The sequence below is a fragment of the Euprymna scolopes genome, chromosome 2, assembly GCF_053919585.1.
Source record: "Euprymna scolopes isolate OS-2025 chromosome 2, ASM5391958v1, whole genome shotgun sequence".
Taxonomy (NCBI): Eukaryota; Metazoa; Mollusca; class Cephalopoda; order Sepiida; family Sepiolidae; genus Euprymna; species Euprymna scolopes.
In genome coordinates, this window is record NC_136483.1 from 129,492,248 (window position 1) to 129,511,305 (window position 19,058).

Sequence of the window (19,058 nt, forward strand, 5' to 3'; positions counted from 1 at the left end):
CAGATATGTTTAAATGCTTAATTTTTATTCAAGAAATGACTGCAATGTCTGACAAAGAAATCCAAACTGACTAAACTTGAACAGAACCAAAAATTATGCTACAAAATTTAGTGGAGGAATGTAAACTTATTTTAAATTTGAGAGCAGATGCAGCTAAAATTGAAACAGAACATTTTGAATATTCATGCAATTAAAAAAAAAAATAAAGTCAAGAAAAATCACTTTCATTTCAAATTAAATCCATGTTATTGGTGTGTAGAATTACATTTTAAAAAAGATTGTCCATTCAAGCACAAATTATGTTTTGCTTGTAGAATAAAATTTCTTCATTGCAAGCGTAAGGTAAAAAAGAAAAAGAAAAAGGGCATTTTCATTGGGGTATTGAAAATACCCCAATGAAAATGCACCAACTAATAGGCAAAGAAAATATCTTGTGCAAATAAGCGGAAAATAAGAATGCAAATTTATGCTGGGAGGGATTTAATTATTAATGCTGATACCTAGAAAAAAAAATGAAATGCCTAATACCAAAAAGAGAACATAGCAGTGGGGAGGTGGGGGGTACAGAAAAAAATTTAAATTCATAGGTGAAATTTTTTTTATGTTTGCTTTAATCCATTTAAGCAAACAGAAAGGATTTGAAAGCATACATTATGGAACAAAAATTTTATTAGTACAAAACAGTTTGACTTGTTTGATGTATCTAAATTAAATTAGATTTGCAACAAAATTAATGCCAACAGTCCAAATTCTGGAGAATTAGAAGAAAAACTAAAAAAGAAAATAGACAGAAATTTTTTCGGAAGCTATTTTGGTTTATGTATAAAAATTAAAGCAAAATTTGAGCTGAAAGAAAACACTAGCCCAGTTTTGGGTCCAAGTTCCATACACATAAATAAAGATTATTGACAAAAAACTTGAAAGATTAGAGAATCAAAGCATAATAAAAAAAGATTGTCTAGGGCTGCACCAATGATATGAAATAACAAAATCAGAATATGCGCAGACTATTCAATTGGTCTAAACAATTACTTAAAAGATATAAATTATCCTCTACAAAATGCAGAAAGGTTTTTGCTAATTTAAATCAAGGAGAATTTTTTTACAAATTAAATTTGCTGGAAGCATATCTACAGATACCTATAAATGAAAACTATGTGGAGTTGCTAACTATAAACATTCATAAAGGGCTGTATAAAATAAACACTATGACGATATGGGATGAAAGTCACGCTGACAATTTTTTAACAAGTCATGAATACTATGTTATCAGATCGTGAGTTTCCTACAGTACGATAAGAAGAACAAACAGCTATAGGGGAGATGGAAAAATTGGGTAAAGCTGACCATAGCTGGAGGGAAAAGGGAAACTATCTTCCATTATGGGATGAAGTAAAAATTATAGACAGAGAAGAATGGTGAAGAGTAAGATGACTCAAAGAAGCAGCACATATGCTGGGAGACAACCAATTACTAAGTAGACCTGGTACAGAATTCAATACAATATAGGAACTGTTAATCTATATATATAAAAGGCAAAAGTGCCACGTTTTCGTATGTCCACGAAAGGGTTTTTCGGGGGATGGGGGGTGGGTCTTGACAATGTCACTATTTTTTAGAACTTTCCTTATACTTCTCAGATTATAATGTCTATGATTTGCGAACAGACGTCGTCTATACATTTATTTTGATCAACTTTAAAAAAATTCCCTCTATTCCGTCCTTTCGCGTGTTTGTCTTTTTCGTATAAATAAAGCAAAACTAATCCAAGTGAAGTAGGCTGCCTGGCTTTCCTGCCAAGAACGCCTTGATCAATGTGAGAAAACCCCTTCATATCAGACAATTGCTATTCATTTGAGAGTTCCCCCTTTTTCAGGGGAGCTTGGTTTCTCCAACATCGTGGGGAAACAAATAAATGAAACGGCGGTAAGCTGAACTGGTCTTCAGCCAACGTTCATTTCTGCGCCTATGTGAACTCATTCACTTAGCAAGTCAACTTTTTGATTGACATTGATAAATTTGAATGCTTTTCACTTCCTCTTGCATCTTAGCATAGCGGTAAGATCTTAGCTTTTCTTTCACTTACTTTTCCTCCTTCACGTCACAGGTTTTGAGCCTGCCTGCCTACTACTTTTTTCTTTTTTTTTTTTCCAAACACCAGGGATTCGCCGGGCACTCCCGCCAGTCTAAAATATAGAAGGAAGAATCTCTGTGTGTATGTGTGTGTGTGTTTGTATGTCTCACAAAAACTTTTGACAGAGGCGACGGAACCTGATGAAACTGGTATCATTTTAAACCTCGATCCTTCGGACGACAAATATAAAAAAATTGGCCCAAAACATAAATTCCTTCATCCTAAACTCAACAGTTTTGTAGAATGAGGGATCGATTTTTGTGTCGCCCATTTTAGCAAGTCATTGTCTTCTTTTTGATTGACTACACTTAATTTCAATGCTCTCCACTTCCGGTCGAGCCATGGAGACATCGGCTAAGATGTCAAGTTTTTTTTAACCTTTTTTTTTCTCCTTCGCATTACAGGTTCGAGCCTGCCTGCCTACTACCATTTTTTTTAACACCTCTGCCTACTACTACTACCACATTTTGTTTTTATTCAGGGTTCATAACAACACCACCTACACACACTCAGCACCCCCACTACTGTTGTTTTGACCCCACCTCCGGGAATCCTTACTATACCACCTAAACACCTAGGCAATGCCGAGCAACCCTGCTAGTCTAATATATAAAAGGAAAAATGTGTGTGTGTGTGTTTGTATGTCTCACAAAAATTTCCCACACACGTAACAGAGCCTCATGAGATTGGTATCATTTTCAATCTCGATTTTTTGGACGACAAATATTGAAAAATTGGCCAAAAACGTTCATTCCTCCACCCTCAACTGGGCATTTTTTTACAGGACGGGGTCACATTTTCGTCAATATTTTTGCAAAGTCATCATACGCACTTGCAATGACTAGCGTTCAGCGAAGTCGTATGTCATGGTGATCATGGGGGTTAAGCGGTTTTAATTTTTTCACCTTCTTTTCCTCCTTTGCGTTACAGGTTTGAGCCTGCGTTTCTGCCTACTCCTTTTTATTTTTTCCTTATTTCAAGGCCTACGTAATGAGATTTTTTTCCTTTTAAAACAAAAACTGAATTATTTTATTGTTCACTAAACTTTTTTTTTTTTCACCCCTCTCTTCACTCAGGCAGCATCTATTTTTTTTTTTTCTGGTTGTATTGACTCCTTACTACACCACCTCTCTACACCCGAGCAACCATCTTCCATTATGAGATGAAGTAAAAATTATAGACAGAGAATGAAGAGTAAGACAACTCAAAGAAGCAACATATATGCTGGGAAACAACCAATTACTAAGTAAACCAAGTATAGAATTTAATACGATATAGGTACTGTTAATTATAACTAATAGATAATATATACAAGTAATAAGTAAAAACAATAATAATAATATATATATATATGCATATATATATATATATATATATATATATATATATATATATATATATATATATATATATATATATATAGTAATAATAATTAATAGTAAATAATGATATTTACAACTACAAATAAAAATAGGTTTAAAGCTCCTAAAATTCATACTCGATTACAATTGTAAAAGTGATATTCTCCTGGAGGTTGAAGGTTCAATTCTCAGTGTGGGCAACTGAAAAAAATACAATTGCGAATTACTTAGAATCTCTATCCAGTTAATAAGAGCATGCTACCCTCGTGTAGTAAATAATGGGTTCTGTTCGAAATTCCCGAGTTCAACATAAACATTCTCAAGAAGGTCGGAGGTTACATCAACTGAAACATTGTGAAAATCACACTCAAGATGAGAACAGTAGTCCGATGAATCCAAATAATATGAATGTCTATTGTGACATCCACAAAGCCTTATATCCCACTTTCACTATGACAATATATATTCAATGACTTTCACTCACTCTCTCATCCCAGTAAAAAAAATCACCCTGAAAATTATCAGTGAAAATTTTGTATGATATGCCATAAGTCCATCAACACACCAAGTCCTGTCATTAGGAGGAGATTCAGCAGGTCAGGTTCTCTTATCTGCACATAGGCATCATTGGATTCATACCACTGTGCCAGAACTACTACTGATTGATTGATTTTGCTCTTGATCTACTGCACTCCCATTAAATGCCATCTCAGCAGACACTGTTGACAAAACAAACCTTGAAGTGTGGATAGCCATATATGGCGCACCTGCAGTTGTCACGATCGACAGAGGCACACAATTTTGAATTCAACTTGTAGGCGCTAAGCATATATGAATAACTGCATACCATCCCTGCTCCAACAGCCTGCTAGAGCGATTTTACATGTATTTGAAAGTATTTCTCAACAATACGACCCAAATTAACCACAATAAGACCCAGACTAACCAACAATATTTTTTTCTTTTGTTCTATTATCAATTAAAAATGTTATCAAACAGAACACAACCTAAAGTAGTTTTCAGGACAACATTATTCTTCTAATGTTATGGAGCAGACCCGAAATTGCCGAGCCACTGTCGAACAGTTAATTAGTATTGACATTAAAGGAAATAATATTTCGTTTTTTTTCCTTGGCTTAAAGTTAGAGTTAATTCCCCCGCCCCCGCCCCGGTCTTAAATATGAGTTTAATAATTTTCTTCAAGTCAGTAAATGAACCAAGTTTATTTCTTTTGGGGAACTTTTTTCAACCTGCTTTTTCACCCTAACCCTAATCTAGTATCATCCGCCAATTTTTATATTATTTTCGACTTTTAAATCGTAACCTGCTTCGACTATTTTCGGCTTGTTCCGTAAGTACTACTACAGAATTTAAACAGAATCAAATCGACTTTTAGGTCTACCTAAAACTTAAGTTAGTGTTAGTAAACAAAAACAAAACAAAACAAAACAAAAGTTCGGTTCTTCGGTAAATAACAATCGGATTCGAACACACCACCTATTTATTTTACAATGGCCCGATTTGAGCCAATATGGGTTTTCTCCTATAGAAGCTGCTTCGTTTTATCTTTCTTTTATAAAACGATTTGAAAAATTTCTCCTTAATCAATATTCTAAAATAAATCGGCAATAGATTTTTAGTTTTTATGACCCCCCCCCCCGAAAAAAAAAATAGTTCTAGAGTTAAACAAAAGGTTCAGTTCGCTATTATACGTTCATATAAAAATGGACACTGACTTTATAGCCGGTGTTAGATTTTTCAAAACCTTTTTAAAAGAAAATAATTTTATTTCAAACACCGCTTTTTTTTTTTGTTTATTTTTAATATTTTTTTAAACAACATATTCTTCACAAATGAAAGAAAAATAATAATTCTTAAATATATAAAAATAAAAAAACCCCAAAAAACTTGTTCCCAAATGAATTAAACATAGCTAAGCTTTTCTACGGAACTGTTTCCGACACCAAGGAAAAAGGTCACAGGGTTCACCCCCCCCCCTTAAAAAAAAAAAAAGAAGACCCCCCCCCCTTTTTTCTTATAGAATCCTGAACTAGTTATTTCTATTGCAACTCTCGTTTGTTAATTTTTCTCCAGTTTCACAGCACCGTCTCTATATGAAAAAGATATACGAAACCTCGTATACACATGTGTACGTATAAATTTAAAGCTCTATCTCTTACCCTTAGGTAAGTATATAAAATCAAACTCATTCTTTTCAGATGTGAATTATTTTGGGTGATATTTTGATTAGAAGTTCTTCGTTTTATATGTCCCCACCCTTACAAAAAAAGGTTTGGATTGCGATTTATGAGATCGAATCTTTATATAGCTTTTTTATTTTTTTCCGTTTTCGTCTTGTGAGGAGTAAGCTATATAAGAAAGTCAGCCATGACATATATAGACATTTTTAGACGGTTGTTTTTCTTTAAGTTTATAAATATCGATGTACTTGTACATATTATTTTTACATCGATATTAGATATTATTTAATTTAATTTATTTTAAAGATAGCTATATATTTTTATTACAATTTTTACGAAAAACAGCTATATAAAAAAAAAGTTTTTTTTTCTACAATAGTGTCTCAATTGAAGAATACTGCTTGCCTTTGGTTTTATGATCACATATTGACCGTAAAAATTAGTTATGTCTACAAATCTTGTTTTTAGTCAGAAATTAGTCTTTCTTCGCCAATTTAAAGGCCCCAAACTCACTTTGAAAGGCTATGAAGTGAAGAGACCTCAATACACATACTCTTTGATTTCTGTGTGATCATCCGAAATTCGAAAGTGATTTTCTCAAAAGTAATTTATGACTAGAATTTATATATATATATATATATATATATATATATATATATAAGAAAAATGGCGTTTTCTCCCCAAGAAAAACGGCATCTTCGACATCGTCACTACTGTTGTATTGAACCAAGATCTTGTTAATTTGATCACGTTGTAGATCGATAAATTATTTATTTTTGTTCCTATCTAGGATGCCCCATTTTGAATTTTCCTCACATTAAAAACTGGCCTTGTGTCCAACTCTTCCCTCGTGGGGAGGCAAGTAATTAGGAACACCCTCAGTCTCCGCCCCCACCCGTCAAATTGCCGATGTATACCAACTAAACAATCTCCTTTCCAAAGTTGATTTTTAGAGATATTTGGGTCTGTCTTGAACGAATATCACATTCAAAATTGTCGCCGACAAGTAGTTTTTTTATGTTATTAAAACTTTTATTATCCAATAATGTATTCTCTAATGGTTTTCAATGGTCGCCAATTTGTTTTTTTAATTAAGATGATACATAACGAAACGAAACAATGCGCATGCGCAGTTTGTTTTTCTACTGCAGACGAAACAAAACAAAACAACCCGAGCATCATTTCAGTATTTAATGATTCTCTGAAAACATTTTTTGGGGTTATCTTCAAGTTTCTTCACGCTTTGTTGACGAAGCTTTTGGCTGCAAAATGAAAAGAGTCTTTTTCATTTTTTTCTTCCAATTGTATTTTTTAGAGGAACAAAAAAAAATGATAACTTAATTTTTTATTCGTTTGCTTAAAAAAAAAAAACAATTTGAAAAAAAAAAACTTGCTTCATTTTGTAGCTATAGCTCTGTATGAAAAGCTTTTGTCATCAAAGGGTGAAGAAAAATGAAGATAACCTGTTTTTTAAAACGCTATCAATGTATAATTTTTTATCGTTATATATATATATATAGATGTTGTTTGTTTTGGTTTTAGCGATATGTTTTAAATGAATTCAATTATTTACGAAAGTGCATTTTTACCTAAATGCGAGTTGGGAATAATTTTCCCTTTAACTAATTTGGTACCACCACATAGGGAGGGGAGCGGTATATATAAAACGAAACAATGAATATCAGTAACACTGATTTGTGTGAAAGTCGTACACATGAATGAATGAAAAAGAATTAGGATTAGTGTTAGTTAACCCTAAGTCTACTTCCTTTTCATTAAACTCAGCAATTGTATTAAAATATTTGGGTTGCTTGCATTTTCAACAGTAAGGGCGTGAATCCAGATTTATTGATTCGGTGTCTAAGGAAGTCAAGAGAATGAACGTTGAATTTACACTTTGCCACATTGATTTTTAATCCGAAGGATTGTAAGCACTGGAAAACCTCGGTCACATGAACCAAATGTTCTTCCTGGGAGGAACTTGCAATCAGTATATCGTTAATGTACACAAAAATGAAGGGTAATCCGTGAAGTACTTCATCGATAAACCTTTGGAAAGTGTGGGCTGCATTACGCAATCTAGAAGGTAGGCGCATGAATTCATATAGTCCAAAAGGAGATAGGTTACTGTTTTAGGAATATCTTCTTCAGCGGCAGGCATTTTGGTTGTAGGCACAGACCAAATCGATCTGTGAAAAAAATGCTAGAACCAGATAACATGCCTTAATGAATCTTGCTTTCCTGACTGCTGGAAAACTGCTTCTATGGTACCAGTTTTCAAAAATTCTGTTGAAAGAACTGACCCATTAATTATCACTCCATTAGCCTCCTCCCACTTATTGCCAAAATATTTGAGACCATAATTGATCAAGCTCTAGTACATCACCTTACAATTGCTAAACTTCTGACTGACCAACAATATGGATTTAGGCAAGGCCGTTCCACAGCAGATATCCTAACTGTAATCTCTGAACATATATACCATTGACTGGACAAAGCAGGGGAGGGTAGAGTAGTAGCCCTAGATATCTCTAAGGCTTTTGACAGGGTATGGCACAATGGTCTTAGGAAAATCAGATCATATTGTATCACTGAAAGAATACATAACGTAATTAAATCCTTCTCAAGTAAGAGAAAAATACAAGTTGTCCTTGATGGTCGTACATCTAAACAATATGATATAAATGGAGGAGTACCTCAGGGGTCTATCCTTGAACCTTTATTATTTCTAATATTCATAAATGGCCTCCCTGATAAAATTGTCTCTGAGATGGGTACATTTGCTGACGACACCACACTTTATAATAGGCACGAAGAGAAAACAAATGAATACTTATCTAAGGAAATGGCAGAAATGCTAGAGAAAGACCTCCAATCTGAAGTGGAATGGGGACATAAATGGATGGTCACATTCAATGCTGCCAAGACTAAGCTTGTTTCCTTCAATAATTACAAGAAACTTTCTTTACTACTAATAGCAATGGCCAAAAAACACATTACCTAAAAGCACTTCTTTTAAACTCCTCGGTCTAACATTCACAGGGAACATGAGTTGGAACAGAGACATTGAGAGCATTGGTAAGGCCGCTTCAAAGAAGGTGGGTTTTCTCTACCATGCTAGAAAGCTACTTATGCCTGAAAGTATCCTGTATCTCTATAAGGCCACCATTTGCCCATGTATGGAGTACTGTTGTCACATTTGGGCTGGTGCATCTGCTACTAGTAAGTATGTCAACAGCAGCCTGGTATCCGCTGAAAATCCTTGCAAAACGCGAAAAAAGTTGTTTTTAAATCACTCTATTATTATTTTTTATAATCTTAACTAAAATAAAATGCATATCAAATAAAAGCTTATTCTATGTACTTTAAGTCTGTGCCATTTATTTTTACGTGTATCATAATGCGCGAGTAACATTTACAGTTTAAATAACAGGCCAGTTTAGTTACTTCAAGCCATTTTGTTAACGAAATTTCGGAAACCGTTTTTACTCCTTATTAAATTTCTTCATTTTCACATGGTTGCATGTATTTTATACGAGAACCAATGTGTTAGTTTGAAAACTGACATTTTCTTTTTTATTTTTGTATTGTTTTATCCGAAAATATTGATTTAAAGTTTATGAAAAATACAAATGAAAAGTTTGATTGAATAATTCAAACAAATCTAATAAAAATAAAGTAATGAAACACACACACATATATATATATATATATATATATATATAAAGGTCATTCATTAATCTATAAAACTAAAATGAAACATAATTCAAAACTACGACGCGTTTACGATGAAAATGATTTTAATTATAGCAACCACATGCATTTAAAATCGACGCGTCAACCATTGATAACTGAATTTTTTTTATCCCAGCACAGCCAACTAATATTCCATGAGCATGACGTCTATGGAGGAAATATATCAAGAAATAGGTCAGGCTTTATTTTAACACATTCTGTATAAGATATATGTATATTTTAAATGTTTTGAATGTTTTAAATTGGTCATTCGAAAAAGATATTCGATCGTTCGTGAATAGTTTTATTCACCGAATGCCGTCATTGTTTATGTTGAAATGTTGCCTAAAAAAGTATTTTCTCGGCGCAGTATTCATCTGAAATTAATTTAATATAACGATAAGACATTAATATTAATTTTATGTAAGATTATATGTCATATTTGCCAGGTATATTTTGTTAAATGAAGATTTTTGTCACGAGTCAGTTATGGAAGAAAGCCGCCATCATGGCGAATTCACGTGTTACTGTACTGTTTATTTATGGTCATTGATTAACTCAATTTTGTCTCTTTTCGAAAACAGTATTTCTGTTATGAATAACTATACTAACATTTTCTCCACCTACTACGGATATTCCACTTTTCCAAACTTTTTTGTTTTATTATTTTTCAAAAATTATTTTGTAATGAAAATATTTACACAATAATGGGGCATTTTTACTCAAGTTTCAAGTTGAAGTAAAATATCTTGAAAAATACACCGCTTACACTATTTTTTTAATATTATTTAGGCTAGAACCTGAATACAGTCGAAGAGATTTATAACATTATTAGCAGCATAATGTTCTGTACTGATAGGGAGTTTAACCGAATGCAGAAAACTTGGATAGTGCCAGAATTAGATTACCTAGAGGATCTTTACAAAGAATGTGCTTAGGCTCACTTTTAGTTTTTTTCGCCAAACCTCAAAATGAATAAATTAGTATTATTTTTATAACATCTATAAGGACTCTATGGACTTTGTTTTCCTAATAATGATTTTGTCCCTCTCTTTTCTAACCCTAATTTTCAACTAAATTATAAATAAATCCACACACTGACTCACTATGAAGACTTGGAACTGACTGGATGCTTCTTCACTTTTCACAGATAGTCTTTCTGAAGATGCTGCTTAAACTTGGCGAAATGCATAAAAGATTATCTATCTAATTAACTAGACTACCCATGACTCGTCGGGTCCGTATGTTGTATTAGCTATGGAATTCATGTATGAGTGTGACACTTGTGACATAAAGAAAATACTTTTTTTTTGACATAACAGAAACATTTCTATGAAAGTATATTAAAATGAAAAAAGAATATAGATAGATTTCTATGAGTCGTTCTGTTTATTATAATTGATTATTTTTGAAAAAAAAAAAATTACAGTTACTGAATTATAAGTGGTTGGCCATACTTATTGCACTGAACAGATACCATAATACTTATAGTTAAATTCAAATTTTGATATATATTTTTTTTTTTTTTACATCGTTCATTTCTGTATTGCGTTTAAGTTATTTTAAACCCCACTCTTCCCATGTTAAATAATAATTTCGAAATAATAACGTTAATATTTCAGCGTCCTTGTTCTTTTGGGGTTTTTTTCACGTTTAAATTATCCAAATAAACAATTGTTAATACTGTCCGGGTGTTTTTTTTTTTTTTTTTTTTTTTTTTACATCGTTCATTTTTGTATTATGTTTAAATTATTTAAAACCCCACTCTTCCCATGTTAAATAATAATTTTGAAATAACAACGTTAATATTTCAGTGCGCAGGTCATACACGCATGCGCAACCGGATGTTGTAAACCGGAAAGTGGGTTACATACATCATTACAAGGTCGTTTGAGTTTTATAATTATATAGATAAACATGTTCTGAGATATTTCAACACCGTCTTGTTATGTTTTTCACAAGCGTCTTTTTATTCTACTACTCTCAGTATGCAACATTTATCTCTGTGGCATTTTCTGTAATGATCTACAAGGATCATACCCGTTTTATATGTATACTTTCCAAGTTTAGCCTTTTTTAAATGTGATGAATAGAAAGAGCACCCCCAAAAATAGCTAAATATGAACTTTTATGTTTGTATTCGAATAGGCTATTTTGCTATGGATCACATTTAGTGGGATTTGGGAGTTTTTATCACATTTTGACAAATGATGAAAATGCACTTTTTTCAAAACCTAAAGTGTCATAGTTGACAAAGTATTCATTCTATTACGTCAAAAAAAAATAGGCTTCCTCGTGGTATAGTCTTAATGTGATATTTGAAATATCAGCTGATACGACTATGGTTATTGGTTTTATGGGGGTTCAAAATATGGGCTTTGGGCCATTTTCATATTATCCGGTCAGATTTGTTCAAGATGACTTGCATGTCGTAGGTAGGGATTATTGAAGAAGTATGAAGTTATACCATCAGCATTTGCATCCTCAATTATTCTGATGCACATTAAATAAAGATTAAATAAGATTTTCAACTGCTATATTTCATTATTTAATCATATATAGCACTCCAAATATGGCATTCTGTTACGATTCAAAATGGCCGAAAAATGACAAAGTTCAGCACATGTAACAAAATTAAACAAAAATCTGTTAAAATTCAACGGTTTGAGATATTTTGGATGAAATAAAAAGTGTTAGATTCCAAAATTCATGTAGATTCAAAATCTGTAATCAAAATACAACTAGCATTAATTTAAAATTTTCGTCTGTTATACCTACTACTAGTCTTTCCCTCCTGGATAGGTCCTGAACTGTCATCTAAGCTTCAGCCTCTGCCCCATCAACCAAATGTTGCATCCCTCTGTCTGTACTACAAGTATTTTAATGGTGAATGCTCTGATGAACTACAAGCACTGGTACCCCCTCGATGTAAATACCTCCATCAAATGCAACAAGCAGCTAAATCCCAATCCTACACAGAGATCCCTAGGTGTAAGAAAGCCTTCTACTCCAATAGTTTCTTCCCCAGAACTGCTAGACTTTGGAACTCACTTCTAGGATTCTGCTTTCCCAACTCTACTGACATGTAGAAGTTCAAGTGCAATGTGAACAGACATCTTGCTGCTCATTTCCCTTCATAATGTCCCTGCAACTTATGTCCCCGATTTTAGTCCCCTACTTCAAAGTGGCACTGTGCCTTGTTTGGGGTGAAAGTTGAACAAAAAAAAACAAAGAAAAAAAAGTTACGCAAATATGAAATTGAATATCTGTCGAGCACAGTGACTGCATTAAGAGCGCAGTAGTCTCCCCAAGGTCCCCAGTCTTCTTCCGCTTTCTTGGGAACCATGTTAAGTAGAGATGACCATGGGCTGTATTATCCCGAGGTCTATCATGTATTGAAATTTTAAGCGGGTGAGAGCCAGTTCATACAGGCATAAATATGAGGTTTGACATGTACAAAAGTTGTGATATGGTGGCATATATGATGCTTGATATGGCTGGGTGATTTCAAGAAACTGTTTCAACAAGTTAATGAAAACTATTTAATGGAAACGCTGCATAGATGCTTGGTGTATCACAGAAAAGCATACCGCATTGAATGGAAAGAGATGTCCTCATCTTGGATAAATGCCGGTTCTACATGTCAATGGTGAGGTTGAAATGCGAAAGTAAATTTGCGCCAAGTATAGGTGTCTTCACGTCGCCGATGATAAAAATCCCAGAAAATCGTTGAAAGGCCAAGGTCAAGCATGAGTGATGAGGTACCAAACATACAGATGGAGTTGCCGTTCGCGGCCTGCAGTGAGAAGTTGGCTGCTGTATTATCATAACATGTGGGCGGAATCACACTTGGAGCTGTACCAGTATCCATGAGAAATTTCCGATGAGAGAATGTATCAGATATGTAAAGTAAGTGACAGAGAAATGAGGTGGAATTCATTGTGCAACCTCCCTAGTTTACCCATTTAAATGGTTTGGTTTTTTATACGAATATGGCTGTTTGCATTTTTGTGCCTTTTCCGTGAATCTCCAGTGATAGTAACACCAGGCAGATCTCGAGGTTGATCTCCATTGCTGTGATGGATATCTGCCTTGAAAGTTGCATCTTTGGTTGGAATGTGAAGGTTTGTCTGCCAGAAGAGCTTCTATTGCCTTAGTGAGGGCAGCGATTCCTACCAGTTCCAAGTTGTAACTGAGTGGAGAAACTAAAGGAGCAGTTGCGGTCACAACAGTGGGTACCACAAAGGCACGATGATAGTTATCAGCAATGTGCTCTGCTATTTTAGTCAGTTGAATGGGGTCTTTGTCTCCGACAAACATGGACAGCATTCGGGACAACTGTTGTAGCAATTTGTCCAACTACAATTGTAAGAGCAAGTAGTCATCCATCATGCGATGTCCTAGAAGACCTCGCATCTATCACAATCTCCCAAAGATAGCTAATTCTAAAGCTGCTTGAGCCGGGTTTCTGAAGTACCGATGCACTCCAAAATAGCTTTTTTCAAGATTTCATACAGATCCTTGCTGGGTGGGACTGCCAAAATATCCTCAATCTCCTCAGCAACTTCTATCTGTGAGCAATGCTTCTACAATGGAGCAATACTTCTGGAATGGGGAAGAGATTTTTCACGTAACGAAAATAGCTTCTGTTTGGAAAAACCATGTATGCAGCTTTTGCACATTGTATGCAGGCATTTTGAAATGAATGAAGTTTCTTTTGTATCACGGGGTTGCTGTTCTCTCTTCCATGACAAAGTAATTAAAAAGGAGTTTCACGTTGAGTTTTTCTTTTTCTAAAATATATGTATTTTAGAAAAATATTGGGGTATTAATTCGACGGCGTACATGTGGTAAGAAATCATATGACAGACAGATGGACGTACATTTGGAACGGAGAGGGAAAAAACTGCTCAAACATGTGGGAGACGCCACTTGTTGCTGGATTGTAGCGTATGTTCACAGCAGTTGCAAGTTAATATCACGTCGCCGGGTCACCATTTGTGGTGGGTGTCATCAAATTCTATGCATCACGTTGAAAAAGTAACATTTAAAGATGAACAACAAATAAAGAAACAAAGTTCACTAACTTGCGTAAATTACAAACCGTGTGAATTTATTATGGGCAACTGGTACAAAACACGTTTTACAAGAAAGTCAGAAGGAGAGTATGTTTAACACGTCCATTCTGCTTGGCATCTCAGATGTGAAAAAGAGAGAGGTAGTCGATATCGGCACCTATGAGCTGAAACATGCAACTGCTAGAAGTAAGTGACTATAACCTTATATGTCTCAAACTGAGGATGTTGTGCATTGTGTCCTTGTGTGCGATGCATGCGAGCAGGGCTGGATAGCAGTTTACCAATGCGTCTCTATATATTTGTTCAAAACAAACTCAAATACCCCTAAAATTCAACTTTTTTTTTATAGCAACCATTTGAAATTAAAAAAAATTCACCTGCTTTACATATTTAAACAATAAAATCTGATGTTTGTTTGACATCTGCTTTGAGTATTGCTGGTTTTACAATTTTTTCTTCAGTTTTTTTTTTCATTTTAACTTTTCAGAATAAAATTAACGTTAAAGTGTAGTCCTGCTACTATAATTTGGTTGCTTTTGCTTTCAGTTAGTAAAGGCGAAATCCTTTTAGACTGGAAATTTTTATTTTTGCCCAAATTCAGTTATTGGGGGGGGGGGTGTGAGTGGGTAGTATTTAGTAAAAAAAAAAAAGAGTGGGCTAAGTTTCGTATTTATTTTCATTTCCAGGTTATTCCAATTTTTTTAGAACTGTTAACTACCATTTTTTACCACTAACTCTAAGTCCGACTGGAAAAGTCTTAAAACCACATGTAATCGCCTAAAGAACTTTAATAGAATATTCGAATATCTATGTATCTCATATAGAGTTCAAGTGTTAGCCCCAGGTAGTAGGCTCCTTGATTTCTGAGAACTTCGACTGAAGTAAAATAAAACATAGAAGGCCCCCTCCCCTAGCATAGGATTTATCTCCCATAGAAAACTTAGTAATCTTAGTACGCTAATGATAAACTTATCTACAAGTACATCATTTTATATTAATTACATGCGAAACTTATTCTCAATCATTTTTTTCTTTTTGTAATCGCCTAAAAAAGTAGAATCTCATATTTGTGGGAGGGGGTAGCTGAACACAAGTTATTTTTTTTATTTACAAGATTGAGTCCAGATATCAAACATATCAGTCATTTATTTTATTTTTGTCCCCCATCCACTCCTCACTAAAAATATCGATTTATAATTTGGAATAAAAATCAATGCTTTTGGCTGGACTTTTTGAACGCTTTCATTTATTATAGCCCATACAGGTCACCATATATTTACTGTGCTACGAAGTTAAGTGTTAAGTAACTTAAACTTTTTATTTATTTATTTATATATATATATCCCCCCTCTTCGATTTTGTTTTTTAAATCGAGGAAATTTTTTTTCAGCTTATACTCAATGTTTTGTTTTTGGAGGAGGGAGATAATTTAAATTTTATTTTTTCATTTTTATAAAAAGAGGCGATTACATGTTAAAAAGGAAAATCTATTTAAAATACGTCACTATCACTATCAACCATTGTCACGTGACCAGACAATCATAATCGCTTTTTGTTCAAAAACTAAATTTTTTTCATTAAATTAAACTTTATTAAATAATAGAAACGTCAATTTTATTTGATACGATCTAAAATTTGTCTTTAAACAAAGTCCTATTTTTTATAATTAAAAATAAAATTCGCAACGTCTCAACTTGTTTTTAATTTTAAAATATTTTTATAAAGTTGCGTTATATTTAAAGAAAATAAATTGGCAGTTTTTTATCATAAAATTCTGTTAGTGTTTAAAATATTAACTAAAAACTAAGCACCAACAACTTGTTAACCAGATTAGGAAGTAAATCTTGTTTGTTATTAATTTTTTTACTGTCTATTGGCAAAAAAAAAAAAAAAAAAAAATTAATTAATTTAATTTTAATCTTGATGTTATTTTTTAATGTATTTTTTTCTAGGATAATCTAACTTAAGTAAAATAACGTAATCGGGTTTTTTTTTTTTTATTTTTAAATAAATAGATGGTAGCAGTAGCAAACAAGGAGGGAAAAATAAAATACGGAAGCCGATAACGGACAAAATTGGAAAAATAATACTACCCCCCCCCTCACTAACTTCAATAAAATAGGTTTCACAATGACTGGTACCTTTATAAATAAATTAAATATATATATAAATTAAGCGTCTAAATTTATTATATTTTTTTTAAGTTAGTAAACAATTACTGTGGAGGTTTGTAGTTGGGGTCCATCTGCGGCTGTCGTTGTTGTATCGACTTTTTGATATGATTGTTTCCCCCCTTTTTTAGTTTAGGAGGAAAAAGAAGAGGAGGTGGAGGTTTGTCTGTCTGCCTTTTTGCGACACACAGACATCAATATTTTCTCTCACTACTGTCTACGTCGACCACCTCCCCTGTCATGTGTGTTAGTTCCTCCCCTTTTTTTGTTAATTCATTTATAAGATGTACATATATAAATATAAAACTGTATATACCCCTGTATGAAAGAATTATTTACACATAGAAATGTGTTTGTTTATTTCTGACCAACACCGTGAGTTCCATAATTTCAAGTAGAGAAACACAGAAATACCCAAAGGTGAGATACTAGGAACCGGCTCGTTCCTGCTTTTTATTAGTTGAATGAGTTTTTATATTATATTTTAAATACTTTACTTTTTAATATAAACCTTATAAAATAAGCTTACATAATCTTATCCAGTGAGATTTCTCATATTTCGAAAATCTATACTTGTCTTTGTTTTCTGTAACACTCACAGCTACAACTCTGCATAACAAAACTACCTGTAAGTTAGTATGGATACTAATTTTTCAGTATTATTCGCGGGCGTGTGTGTGTTGATATTTCACAAGTCTACTGTATTGAGCACTGTTGAAACAACTATGAACATCTGATCTATTTTAAAATCTATATCGATAAGGCTCTCTAAAAACATTAGGTGCTTATGCACTCTTGTTACCGCGCTATTTTTTTTAAATAGTATTTTAAAGTTAAATTTAAGTTTTACGATATCTTTTATATTAAATTGTCAAGTGAAAGTAGAGAATAGTTACAAAACGCCCCATATTAAGAATGGCTTTCTAAATATTATTTCAGCACGTCTACCAAACAAGTGTTGATTTTGAAGACCACGTTTTGTGTTTGTCAAAGCATGTGCATTATTTAATCAAGCACTTTTGTTTTGTATGTATGACCATTTATTATCCAAAAAATAATAATGGAAAAAAAAAAGTGTTAGATCTCGTCTGGCAGATAAGTGAGGGATCAGTTTTCAATGCTTTGCTATTCGTAAGCCGATCCCTCTATTTTGGATACATTGATTCTGTTAGTGTGTAGGTACGTGTGTCCGGTTTTTACAATAATGAGATGTTGAACCAGAACCACTGACGTATATATATATATATATATATATATATATGTGTGTGTGTGTGTGCGTATGTATGTGTGTGTATATGTATATATATATATCTATATATACACACACACGCACACGCATATATTCAAATTTTTGTATTGTGTATATATTTGTTATATGTTGTGTATATTTTGATTATCCTTATTTTTTTTCTTCCTAGCAGACGATCTTTTTCCTTCTAAGTGTTTATACTTTTGATCATGATATTAAAAACCTAAGGAAATTGAGAAAAAACATTGTTAATTTAAAAAAAAAAACTTCCTGTACGTGTGTGTTTGATTCAATTGTACAAAAGAGACTATCGTAAAATTACCTTATTTTGCTTTGGTTTTCGCCCAAATTATCGATAAAATTGATTGTTATCGGTTTTTGTTATATTTTTGGCCTTAAATAAAAATTTAATTTCTTTTTAAAGATCTTCAAAATGTAACTTTGATTCGATGTTTTAATCGCTGGCGGCCATTCGAGGTTTTTTTTTTCTTTGTTACATTAAAAAATATGTTTATACAAAAAACTTTTTGGCAAAAAAGAAAAGAATTTCAAGTGTTTTACACAAAAATACAGTTTACGGAATTAAGCGAATTACAAAGCTAAACGAAGTTAAAATAACTAATCGATAATTTTAGGAATTACAAAAATGGCTGCTAGGAAAAAAATAAATAAAAATTCTCGTTTATAGATCTTTAAAAAAAAAAAAAAGCAAAATACAATTTTATTTCAGTACTAAAAATATAATTAAAAACTGATTTAATCAAAATGCGTGTAAAATATGAGATTATTCAACAATTGAATAATTCAATACAAAACTTTTTTTAGAAAGTTATAAATTCATGTATTCTTACAGGAACAAGTACCTTTTTTCAATTTTATTTTTTTTTTTTTAGAAAGAGAGAATAATATTTCTCCTTTTTCCGTTTCTTGATAAATATCAAGAAAGGGAAAAAGGAAAAGTATTCGTCGGGGTTATTTTCCTGATAATTATGATGTATATATACATTACTTTTTTTTTTTCTTGGATCTTACCTAATTAACAGCTATTAATATTTACAACATGTGCATTTTTTTTTAACTTTATTTTTAAATATATATATTTGTAACAACAAAACTTTATTTGGTAATG

The 19,058-nt window shown here is 32.7% G+C and overlaps 1 protein-coding gene across 6 annotated transcripts in view; it reads left to right on the forward strand.

The window, feature by feature from the left end:
• Window positions 1–5,431: 5,431 nt before the first annotated feature.
• LOC145296030 (uncharacterized) overlaps window positions 5,432–19,058 on the forward strand; it is a 67,661-nt gene continuing 54,034 nt past the window's right edge. For 2 of the 6 annotated variants that reach the window (XM_080142077.1, XM_080142090.1), the window contains exon 1: window positions 16,795–17,100. The gene's annotated coding sequence lies outside the window, so the exon portion shown is untranslated. Of the gene's footprint in view, window positions 5,682–9,608; window positions 9,627–16,794; window positions 17,101–19,058 lie in introns of those variants that run through there. The other 4 variants (XM_080142085.1, XM_080142100.1, XM_080142119.1 and 1 more) reach the window with 4 other exon arrangements.